Source organism: Bos indicus, chromosome 6 (genome assembly GCF_029378745.1).
Source record: "Bos indicus isolate NIAB-ARS_2022 breed Sahiwal x Tharparkar chromosome 6, NIAB-ARS_B.indTharparkar_mat_pri_1.0, whole genome shotgun sequence".
Taxonomy (NCBI): domain Eukaryota; kingdom Metazoa; phylum Chordata; class Mammalia; order Artiodactyla; family Bovidae; genus Bos; species Bos indicus.
The window spans coordinates 78,104,757-78,117,584 of NC_091765.1; the positions used below are offsets into that span (position 1 = coordinate 78,104,757).

Genomic DNA, 12,828 nt, shown 5'->3' on the forward strand with positions numbered 1-12,828 from the left:
ACTTTATGAATGAAAAAACTGAGACATAGAGAATTTCTTTAACTTCACAAATGCCATACAAGTATTAACTATTGGAACCAAGATTCAAATTGAGATATCTGAAATCTGGTATAACAGTTTTTCATTTATACAAACTGACTTAATTTCTAAAACTATGTATTACAGCAAGTATTTAGTAATAAAATATCATCAGCAAGCAATGGGAGTCTGACCATTCATAGTAGAGTATTTTTTAAAACAAATTCACCACTCTCAGTATTCATCTCAAGAACACAATATGATACAAGCAGTTCAGACACTTATGTACTACTGCTCAATGAGAAATAATTTGTATGTGTGTGTTTCTTTCTCTATAAAATAGAATATTTTGTTCTGTTGTCATTCTTGTTACCTTCTACTCTTCATAAAATGTGTTACTTTTTCCTCACAAAAGGAGTGTATACTGTGTTTTCCAGTATTCTCTCCCCAAAATGGTTATTTATGTAATCACTAAAAAAAATGTTATACATGTATACTCAAAATAATTGTACTGCCAGGAGCAGACTGCTATCAGTTGTATTAACCACCACCACCAGAGCCTGGGATGGGGAAGAAGGAATTGTCTTGAACTCCAAATATAGCAGTCACCTGCATCCCTACCTGCTGAATACTCACAGCTGCAAGGTTCTCATTTCTTGGTATACCCCCACAATACATGCATACAAATACATATGCCATTCAGAAGTACCATCTTTAAAAACAATTCTTGACAATAGATTTAGAAGATTGGTATGATAAATTTAAGATATATAGTAAATCCTAAAACTTTAAAATATCTTCTACTTTTACTGTCAGTTGCCTGAGATGTGATAAAATCTCTTTTCTCCAGGTTCATCTTTTTTTATCTAGATGGTAGTAGGTGAGGCTGTCACAGATACATCATATATATCATAGAAATGAGGAAAGTGAGGATCATGTTTTCTTAGTTCTAAAAGATATATGTATGGGAAGCATTGACTTTGGGTATTATTAATCCCATGACACCCAAAAGCAGCATTGCCTTTACACTAACAGGCACTTGGCACCCTCAGTGCTGAGAAACACTTTTCTCTTAGCTAATTATAGCTTTGGGTCCAGCAATAATTTCCAGTTCTTCAGAGGCCAGCGGGGAAAAAAAAAAAAAATTCCCTCACTGGAGTAGTTAGTCCTGTTGTTTGGCATCAGGATTTTCTGGGTGGAATATTATGAAAGTATGCAGCTACAATTCTAATTCTTGTATTTAATCATGATAACCTTAGTTTATGTTAGGCTCAAAATCTTGCAAGCTAACTCAGCAGTATGTGAACTGAGAACTACCAGAAGTATAAGCTAGATTTTGAAGAGGCAGAGGAATCAGAGATCGTAGAGAAAGCAAGGGAGACTCGGGAAAAAAAAAAAAAAATCTACTTTGCTACACTGACTATGCTAAAACCTCTGACGGTGTGGAATACAACAAACTGTAGGAAAGTATTTAAGAGATGGGGGTACCAGACGACCTTACCTGTCTCCTGAGAAACCCGTATGCAGATCAAGAAACAAGAGTTAAAACCAGACATTGAACAACTGACTGATTCAGTGTTAGGAAAGGAGTTCATCAAGGCTGTATATTGTCACCCTGCTTATTTAACTTATATGCAGAGTACTTCATGCAAAATGCCAGGCTTAATGAATCACAAACTTGAATCAAGATTGTTGGAAGAAATATCAACAACTTTAGATATACAGATGATACCACTCTAATGGCAGAAAGTGAAGTGGAGCTAAGGAGCCTCTTGATGAAAGGGAAAAAGCTGGCTTAAAACTCAACATTCAAAAAACTAAAATCATGGCATCTGTTCCTATCACTTCATGGCAAATAGAAGGGGAAAAGATAGAAGTAGTGACAGATTTTCTTTTTGGGGGCTCAAAACACTGTGAACTTTGACTGCAGCCATGAAATTAAAAGATGCTTGCTCCTTGAAGAAAAGCTATGACCAACCTAGGCAGCATATTAAAAAGCAGAGACGTTTCTTTGTTGTTGAAGGGTCTTATAGTCAAAGCTATGGTTTTTCCAGTAGTCATGAAGGGTTGTGAGATTTGGACCATGAAGTAGGCTAAGCACAGAATTGACGCTTTCAAACTGTGGTGCTCCAGAAAACTCTTGAGAGCCCCTTGGACTGCAAGGAGACCAAACCAGTCAATCCTAAAGGAAATCAACCCTGAATATTCGTTGGACGTACTTATGCTGAAGCTAAAGTTCCAATCTTTGGTAACCTGATGCGAAGAGTGGACTTATTGGAAAAGACCCTGATTCTGGGAAAGATTGAAGGCAAAAGGAGAAGGGGATGGCAGAGGATAAGATGGTTAGATAACATCATCGACTCAATGGACATGAATTTGAGCACACTCCAGAGATAATGGAGTTCAGAGGATCCTGGCATTTATAGTCCATGGTGTTGCAAAGTGCTGGACATTACTTAGTGATTAAACAACAATAACAAACCTTAGTTTGCTAACTATATATGATCATGGACAAATCCAATAACAGCAACAAACTCTCTCCCAAGATTTTTTTAAGTATCAAACACCAAATATGACACTATATGTGAAAGTGCCTCATACACTATAGATTGCTGTACATATATTATTAATATAATTTAGCACCAGTGCTTTATTGCTTTAGTCTAAATCTCATTATACCTCATACACATTAAGATCCAGAATATAAGTCCTCAAGAGGGTTTACAATGTTTTAATACTCCTTAAATCCTATTGGCATATCTATGAAATTTTCACATTAAAAATATCCATGTTTACCCTGTGAATTTATGTACATTTAAAATCTCAAAAATGTATCAGACAATAAAGCTATACATCAGCTTTTTTGTCCTTTCCTGAAAGACTGATTTTTATTTAATATTCTGTGCTGTTACATCTTATGAATAGGTTAGGTTCTGCGTTTATAGAGTAAGACTAGAAAAAACCCACAAAACCCACCTTGAGATACCCTCAAAATTATGTATAAAATATAGTTTATCCAACACTGAGTTGGATGTCAGAAAATGTGAATAAAAATACCTCAATTTTCTCTTGGAAGTAGAGGTATTTTTGTGATGATCGTGTGGGAAGACATAGAACCAAGGAAACATAGCTCTTGAGGTCACTCTGGGCCATGTGTCCCTTGAGTAAAATGGCAAATGGACTCTTCTCTCAAATCTTTTTTGAGTTAATGTCGTTGAATTTAAGTCAAGTTAATTTTGCAATGACTATACTATAGGGAATAATTAGGAGAAGGCAATGGCACCCTACTCCAGTATTCTTGCCTGGAAAATCCCATGGGTGGAGGAGCCTGGTAGGCTGCAGTCCACGGGGTGGCTAAGAGTCGGACACGACTGAGAGACTTCACTTTTTACTTTTATGCATTGGAGAAGGAAATGGCAACCCACTCCAGTGTTCTTGCTTGGAGAATCCCAGGGATGGGGGAGCCTGATGGGCTGTCGTTTATGGGGTGGCATAGAGTCGGACAGTACTGAAGCGACTTAGCAGCAGCAGCAGGGAATAATTATTATGTGCCGAACACTGTACAGGAGATGGACAATACAGTGATAAACAGGAGAGAAAACCTGGGCTTAACCTGGTAGTGGAAGAAGTTACCAGTATATAAATATAGATTCAACAACCAAGGTTATGAATAGGTTATGATTAGATGTATAAAGGTGGTATATAAGTGGATGGTCAATAAAAACAGTTCTAGAGAGATAAATATTGACCTGAACTGTGAGATCAGAATGAAAATGAGTTAGCCATGATTAAAGTTGAAGGATAGTGTAATCAAAGCCCCTGACATAGACAAGTCATGGTGTTATTTTTTTACTAAGCAAATACTGATTAGAGCTTCATATGTGCCAGGCACTCCTGGGACTGTGCAGTTTAAAGGTCTGTCAACACTTCTGTTCTCATGGAACGTACACTCTAGACAGTGAAAGACATAGTAAATGAACAAAATAATTAACAAATATGTGGATGTGATTAGTTCTGAACGTAGAGGGAGGACTGGGGATATAGGCAATGCATTTAGTCAGGACTCAGACTATACAAGACTTTTTCAAGGAAAAACCAGAGCTTGACAGTAAAGTGGTTAAAATGTTTCTTTTTTAGAACTATTGCAGTAGAATAAAGACCCTGGTATAGACGGGGCCTGCTCTTCAAATACAGCATAAACTAGTGAGAATTTATAGCCAAGGAACAGGGCAGGGATCAGTGGATGGAAAATTACTAAGAGGAAACATCAGAGGTGAGGGTAATTCTGAAACCAACTTCATAGGATTCTAGCTGAAGACGGTTCAGGGAGATTGGACATCATCAGATGTCCAGTGGTGGAGGATGAGGAATATGATCAGATATGGAAGGCAAGCAGATACTGAGGGTGGGGTTCTAATTAAACTAATTTAGCAGAGTCATTGTTAAAACTGGATTTTACAAGTGCATGGATGGACCTGAAAGAAGGTTCAGGAGTTAATTAAAGTTGGTTCAAGCAAAGAATCTCCGTTGGCCTTGTAGGCCATGCAAGGAGTTTGGGTTTTATATTAAGATCTTTAAGGATCCCTGAGTAATTTTTACACAGAATTTTGCATAATCTGGTTTTGATTTATAAAAAATCACTCTAGATACAGTGTGGAAAATGGCATAGGATCCAACCATATCGTTGTGTCCCTTATTTAAATTTCATTTAGAGAATTCCCTCCTGTCACTTGATTTTTTTTTTTTTTTTTTCCTTAAGATTGTCTTTTCTACTTCCCACTCCATTTTTCACCTTATTGGCCTTTGGGTAATGTGTGACTTCTCTGATCCAGAAGTAGAGAAGAATTTGGAAATTTGCTGTAGGGCTAACTGCTGAGCCCTTTAGAAGCAGAACCTGAGGGAACACATGCCTGGATTCCAGAAATGCATGGGAGTTATAGTCCCTAGAGGGAAGAAGGGCATTAACTGATAACAGATAGCCCAGGAAAACACTGTATTTGCTATGCCCAGTCTGGGTACACTGAATATTGACCCTGTTAAAGCAAGAACAGCCTTAGATTCTTGACTGGTGATTACTAGACTGTTAACCTATTGGTCAGGTTGGTCTGCATTGCATCTGGAACTGGGAAAGCCTTCAGTGTTCACAGTTGATCTGATGTGAAATGAAAAGACAGAAGCTACATGAGGGATTATAGCAGATCTTTGTGTACTAATCCCAGCCATTCAGTTTATCCTATAGAAACTAAAAATTACTTTGGGTATAGAAGGCTTCCCAGGTGGCACTAATGGTAAAGACCCCACCTGCCAATGCAGGAAATTTTAAGATATGCGGTTCCATCCCTGGGTGGGGAAGATCCCTTGGAGGAGAAAATGACAACCTACTCCAGTATTCATATTGCCTGGAGAATCCCATGGACAGAGGAGACTGGCAGGGTACAGTCCATAGGGTCGCAAAGAGCCAGAAACGAGTGAAGCAACCTAGCACACATGCATAGGAGGCATTAATACCACTATTTTGCATAGGAATTTTGACTACTTTGTTTAGGATTAGATTGGGAATAAAGAAAATTAGTAGGCTATTTCAAGAAAGGATTCTTGGGACTGCAAACTTAAAGACAGTAGGTTTGGGAATACAGATGACATGATGGATTCATAGACTCTGCAGTTAAAGTTATAATAGCATGGTGGGTTTTTGGATATATTGGGGAGAAAAAATATGTAATTCCTTGATTTATAATTCAGATAATTTGGGTGAATATTGATACTGTCCTGGAAGACAAGGGAAATTCGTATTCAAACTAAAGATCACCTATTATTAATTATTTGAATATACATGCAAAATGAAACGTGATTGGAGCTTGTTTCCTTTCAGTCCACAGGAGATACGAAAAATAATTTCAGGGGTGTCTGAGACCTTTAACCTTTTACAAGTAATTGAATTGGCCCTTTGGTCACCAGGTGGTTAGTTATCCCAGGATGTAATTTATTTAGAAGAGTATGACTAGTGAATTTATGGGATACTGAGTCTGATAAAGTTCTTTCCTGGAACCTGAAAGGCATGCCTGCCAGATTTTATTTAGGTTTTAATGAATGAATAAATGAAGGCAAGGCTATAGAGTGAAAACCACCTCTGGTCATCAAATGGTCCATGCCTTTCCTTTGTTTCACTCTTTTGAACAATTGTACTCCTTCATTTCCAGTGTGTATGTTCATTTGAGAGGGGCACCTCAGGGCATACGTGTTTCCTTTTTTTTTAGATAAAACCATTCTTGAAGATGAAACACAGAACATACAGGCTGCACTGCAAGCACATAAAACCTGGGATACCAGCTGGAAAATGTCTTAGCCTTGTACTTCTGATTTCTTAAAGTTAAAAAAAAGGGGGAGTGGTAGTGGATAAACATTCACGTTTTGTGTCTGTTGTTTTTCTCTGTTATATAGAAAGGTGATGTTGATGTCTTACAGAACAAGACTTTTTAGAAGCAAATTCTCAGAATTTTAACACCCCCCAAAATATGTGGTATTATTTTTCTTTGTAAAATCTATCCAGCTAAAATATTTTCTGATAAGTTTAAATGTATATGAATTAATGCCCTGGAGAGTTTCTTGAGTACTTCATTTTGCATTTTACTGAAATGTGTATTTTGAAAACATTGGTGAAATTTGTCATTTCCCACCTTGCCCCAGCAGCAGCTGGAGCCTGGACCATTTTCAATGGCTGAAGCTCAGGCAGCACTAATCTAAGGCAAATGACATATTAAAAGCTACCTCACCACCTCTTCTTCTATTAGATGTGCCTAAGGTGAAAGAAAGAGGATAATATTGTATTGAAGTTCCAGCCATTTTCCTTTTTCTCCTCTTCCCTTTCCATTCCTATTACCTTAAAACTATTAACTACTGGTCATGCTCTTAACATCAAAATACTTACAGGAAAAGATTTGTTTTGAATGAGCAGATGGACCAGTTCTAAGACAAGCTGCTATATTAATAAACATGTGTGGTGCTTTATCTGCAAAGGAGCCTATTTTGACATTTCTCCTGGATGATTTGTATAACCTATCACTATCACACCTGGAGCAGGGACAATAAATGGGCACTTAATAGTCAAGCAGTGTGTGAACACCTTCATTATAACTTCATTATGTCAGATATAATCATCTATTACTGAATGTCAGGCATTTAATTTATGAACAGTTACCCTACAGAGTTAGTGGCCATACAAATGAATGGGCCATTCATGTCCCTTTTACTGTAAATTTCCTTCTCCCAGTACCATCTCCTTTTTTATACATACAGTATTAATTTGACATCTTTTGGGGATTTTAGAATATAAGATGTGTTGTTTATATTTATGAAATTTGAGAAGAGGGTAAATGTGAATCACATGTGATGTACAATTGCATATATTAATATGCATATCTATTTACAATAATAGTACAGTTCTATCATTTACTTATGAACTTTTATTTGATTTTGATAAAGAAGTGATAATGCTCTTAGGAAAAAGCAAAAGTTTCCCCAGAAATCTATAATGATATAAGGTGCATATCATTAATAATACTGTTGTTTAGTCATTAAGTCATGTCAGATTCCTTTGCAACCCCATGGATTGTGTCCAGACTCCTCTGTCCATAGGATTTCCCAGGTAAGAATACTGGACTGGGTTGCCATTTCTTTCTCCAGGAGATCTTCTGAACCCAGGGATTGAACCCATGTCTCCTGCATTGGCAGGTTGATTATTTATCAGCAAGCACCAGAAAAGCCCTAACAATGCTGTACTGTGCATCTAAATGTTCATTGAGAGTAAATTTTTATTCTATGTATTTTTAGCACAAAATAATAATAATACCAACAATAATAATAATTCCATTGGACCATAATCAGTAGTCAAAAGTAAAAGTTGCTCAGTCGTGTCCAACTCTTTGCAACCCCATGGACTATATACAGTCCATGGAATTCTCCAGACAAGAAGACTGGAGTGGGTAGCCTTTCCTTCTCCAGGGGATCTTCCCAACCCTGGAATAGAACTCAGGTCTCCAGCATTGCAGGCAGATTCTTTACCAGTTGAGCCACAAGGGAAGCCCAAGAATACTGGAGTGGGTAGCCTATCCCTTCTCCAGCAGATCTTCCCAACCCAGGAATCGAACCAGGATCTCCTGCATTGCAGGCAGATTTGTTACCAACTGGCCTATGAAATTAAAAGACGCTTACTCTTTGGAAGGAAAGTTATGACCAACCTAGATAGCATATTCAAAAGCAGAGACATTACTTTGCCAACAAAGGTTCGTCTAGTCGAAGCTATGGTTTTTCCTGTGGTCATGTATGGATGTGGACTGTGAAGAAAGCTGAGCACCAAAGAATTGATGCTTTTAAACTGTGGTGTTGGAGAAGACTCTTGAGAGTCCCTTGAACTGCAAGGAGATCCAACCAGTCCATTCTGAAGGAGATCAGCCCTGGGATTTCTTTGGAAGGAATGATACTAAAGCTGAAACTCCAGTACTTTGGCCACCTCATGCAAAGAGTTGACTCATTGGAAAAGACTCTGATGCTGGGAGGGATTGGGGGCAAGAGCAGAAGGGGACGACAGAGGATGAGATGGCTGGATGGCATCACTGATTCGATGGACGTGAGTCTGAGTGAACTCTAGGAGTTGGTGATGGACAGGAAGGCCTGGCGTGCTGCTATTCATGGGGTCGCAAAGAGTCGGACACAACTGAGCGACTGTTCTGATCTGATCTGAACTATAAGGGAAGCCCAATCAGCAGTGGCACTACCTAAATGATATGTATAAGAGAGATAGTGAAAAGAGAAGCTTCAGTTTGTGAGAGAGAAGCTGAGGGAAATAGGAGAACCAGAACTAGCATTTTGTAGTTTTTCATAATTGATGTTCTTACTGGCATCTACAGAACCCTTCAGCCCTTTTCTCTGGACTTAAGAAAATACAGCCAGAGCTTCACCATATCTGTTTCCAAGTTCAGTATTAGAGAGAGCTTCAGTTGTTATGAAGACTCCAGATCTTCAAACTGAAATTACTATCTGTGAGAAAGTTCTTTCAGAGGTGTCTCAACTGCTGTCTGTTTAGAAACTTAGGACTGGGGTGATGGTAGGATCCAGTACATGGAAAGAGAAATCTCAAAGTCTATTGAACAATCAGTGCCACTATTAGACTTTGACCTCTCAGATTAGAACAACATGAATAATACAGACAGAAAATTATTAACAAACTGACAACAGAATTAAATGGTATGAGGATGAATCTACATTAATACCAAAACCATATTACAATTGCCTTTGGCTGTTTGAAAGGTTGGTGCTGCCAACAAGAAGCTTCCTCCTATATATTAATAATACAGACCTGCTTTTCTTCCACCCAGTTCCAGCTTTTAATGTGATGAATGGTAGCATTCACACAGGAAACTAGGTGGCAGAAGATTATGAATTTCTTCATTAGAATTATAAACTTAAAGAAACCATGTATTTTGGAAGGATGTCTCACATAACTGAAAAATATCATTGAGGATAAAGAAGGGGAGGATATTTAGTTTTAATATCCGAAAGAAACAAAGGCTCTGGTAGTGTGACAGAATGCATTTGCAAAACCTGACTACACTGACACATCTCTAATTGGCATGGACATAGCTGCCTTTGATTTCTGTTCTCTATAGATATCAGTGATCAATAGTCATATTAGTCTATAGACTATTTCATTGACTTGAATGACTGGAAAGTTCATTAAGGGACCTGAGTTGTACAAGGTGATCTTTTAACAACCAACCCAAATACTATGGTTAAGATTTATGTGATGAAAACTCATGCTGAAGATGACATAGAATGATTTTGGCCAAGACTCTTCAGGGATGCAAGCTCCCCAAATGAACTGATTAGACTTCTCTCTTTTACAGATCTAAACCCTTGAGCAAGTGTAACCAGAATCATGGGAGGCTGGTATGAAGGCTCAGTTGGTTGGCAAAAAAATTTCCAAACCTTCAGAGTAAGCTTCACATAGGAGGGCCCTGAGATAGTCAAAGCACTAGATGGCTGACTAGACCTCAGTGCCTATTCTAAACTACCAGACTGCACTTTGCAGGAATCTCATTCACTTACTTTCCTTTCCCCTTTGTCTTACATGTATCTTTCTCACAACTTCATTAGATCTCCATTATCAAAGATTTACATCATTTGGGACCATATTGGAGCATATATCATGATATATAATTGGTAGGCAAAATATGGGTTACCCTGAAATTTCGTGTAAAATTCACTAGCATAATTTTTGCAGGGACACTTGGTTCATACTACATTTAAAAATGTACAAAGGTGAATACCTTGCCTTTTTGCTTTCAGCTATTATTACAATCTTTAAAATCCATGTTACTGAGTAACTTTAGTTATCATCCATACTGAAAGTGGGCTTAACTCCTGCTAAGATACAGGAGCCTGGCACGCTGCAGTCCATGGGGTCACAAACAGTCCAATACTACTTAGAGACTGAACAATAAGATACAAAGAAAATTCAAGAAAATATATGATCAAAGATTTTACATGTTTAATAAGAGAAGTGGAAATGTTAATCAAAAGAGAAATGTTTTTTAAAAACATTTAATGAAATAGTTCATGGATGGTAGAAAATAGTACAATAGTAATCTGTAATAATAACAGTGGAAGTCTGTGATCTAACTATAATTTTTTCAAGGTGTGTACAATCACAGTGAAAAGACTATAAATTTACAAATCTTACCTTGAACACTAACCATTTGACAAATGTTTATGGAATTTAACAGAAAATTTTAAGATACAGCATCTATTTTAGGCCATAGGGTAGCAAAATGTAAATTGCTTTCCATCAGCAAAAAAATGGAATAATTCTAAAATGTAAGCAAAATTCTTTTCCCTCTAATATAGTTAGAATCATTATTAAATCAGATACATTAAACTGCTGGGAATTTGGGGACAATAATTAGATTTATTTACAGAAGTTGATTGACATATACCCAGTCTAATGAAAAATTACATACATTTTTGAGAATTAAAGCTTTTTACTGATTTTTTTCTTTTTTCATGTTTCAAATAGTTTGGGGCTTAATCTTTTCATCTTCTAAACTAGAAATAGTTGCTTGATTAAAGCTCCAAAATTCTATGTTCTCTGAGGAACAAATATTGTATAATTAGGGTCCTATCAAATTATGTAAACTCATTATTGTATGCACTGTTGAATAATATATGCGATGCAAATAATTGAAACCTTGGAGTCATAAAGTTGTAAAAGCTAAGTGAAAACAATTTAAGTGCATTCTTTCTTTTATCAAAAGCACTAGAATTTTTTTTTTTTCCTTTTTGTAGTCTATGTTTTAGAATAGCCAATGTTAGATTACTGACATGAAATGTTATATTCTCTTGATCATTTTACCAATAAAATTTGAATATGTGATATTCAGGCCATTATGCATTTCTAAATCTGAAGTACCCATAATTTCAAATCAAGAGACATGTAAAACCCAAATGTCTTCCTTATGCTAATATTTTTCCTTGAATAAAAATATTATTCATGAATGCTTATTATAGTACTCATTAACATTTCATATTTAAGTGACTGTATTTATCATGAAACAAATTTATTTTTGTGGAACTTTTTGATGTCTTCTCAATTAAGAAAGGAATTGGTGAGTGGTTTTTATTTATTCTGTCATGTGAAATCTTTGCCTTTGAACACATGTAATTTAAAATGACTTTTACTCAGCTTCTATCCAACTGCAACTGTAGGAGTAGTACTGCATAATAGAAGAAAATCTGAAATCTAATACTTAGGAAATATCTTTAGAAATGCTATTAGCAAATAAAATAAGAACAAGAAAGGTCACCACCAACTGAATGGCAGTTTTAAACCTGGTACAGTATTTGGTGCTTCACATAGGTTATTTCTAATTCTTATGAAAACTTGGGAAAGTAGGTCTCTTTATCCTCTTTACAGGAATAAGCTGAGACTTAGAGAAGATGCTGTAACTCATCCAGTGTTGTACAGCTATTAAGTGCTAGAGCTGGAATCCTGCAGAAGATTCCAAGCAGCTGCTGCTGTTGTGTTCAGTTGCTAAGTTGTGTCCGATTCTTTGCGACCCCATAGCACGCCAGGCTTCCCTCTCCTTCACTGTCTCCCAGAGTTTGCTCAAACTCAGGTCCATTGAACTGGTGATGCCATCCCATCATCTCATCCTCTGTCGCCCCCTTCTCTTCTTGCCCTCAATCTTCCCCAGCATCAGGGCCTTTTCCAATGAATCAGCTCTTCACATCATGTGGCCAGTGTTGGAGCTTCAGCTTCAGCATCCGTCCTTCCAATGAATAGTCAGGACTGAATTCCTTTAGAATAGACCAGTTTTATCTCTTTGCAGTCCAAAGGACTCTCAAGAGTCTTCTCCAGCACCACAGTTCAAAAACATCAATTCTTCAGCCCTCAGCCTTCTTTGTAGTCAAATTCTCACATCCATACATGACGACTGGAAAAAACATAGCTTTGACTATATGGACCTTTGTCACTAAAGCAATGTCTCTGCTTTTTAATATGCTTCAGTATTCTTGCCTTGAGAAACCCCCCCCCCCCCGCCACCAAAAAAAAAAATTCCAAGCAGTAACCATATTCTTATAGTCAGTAAAATATATAATAATAGTAGCAAAATACCAATATCTCTTAGGAAACAATGTAAAAACAAAAACAATTGTGATAACCTTCTAGAAAGTAAAGATCACACACTATTATCAGGTATTAGTAATCTCCCAGACATGGAGCTTGAAAGAATGGTATTGAATTATTATTTTAAA

The 12,828-nt window shown here is 37.0% G+C and overlaps 1 protein-coding gene across 21 annotated transcripts in view; it reads left to right on the forward strand.

Annotated features, from left to right (window-relative positions):
* ADGRL3 (adhesion G protein-coupled receptor L3) overlaps nucleotides 1–12,828 on the forward strand; it is a 943,166-nt gene that overhangs the window by 685,264 nt on the left and 245,074 nt on the right. The gene's annotated exons all lie outside the window — the stretch shown is intronic.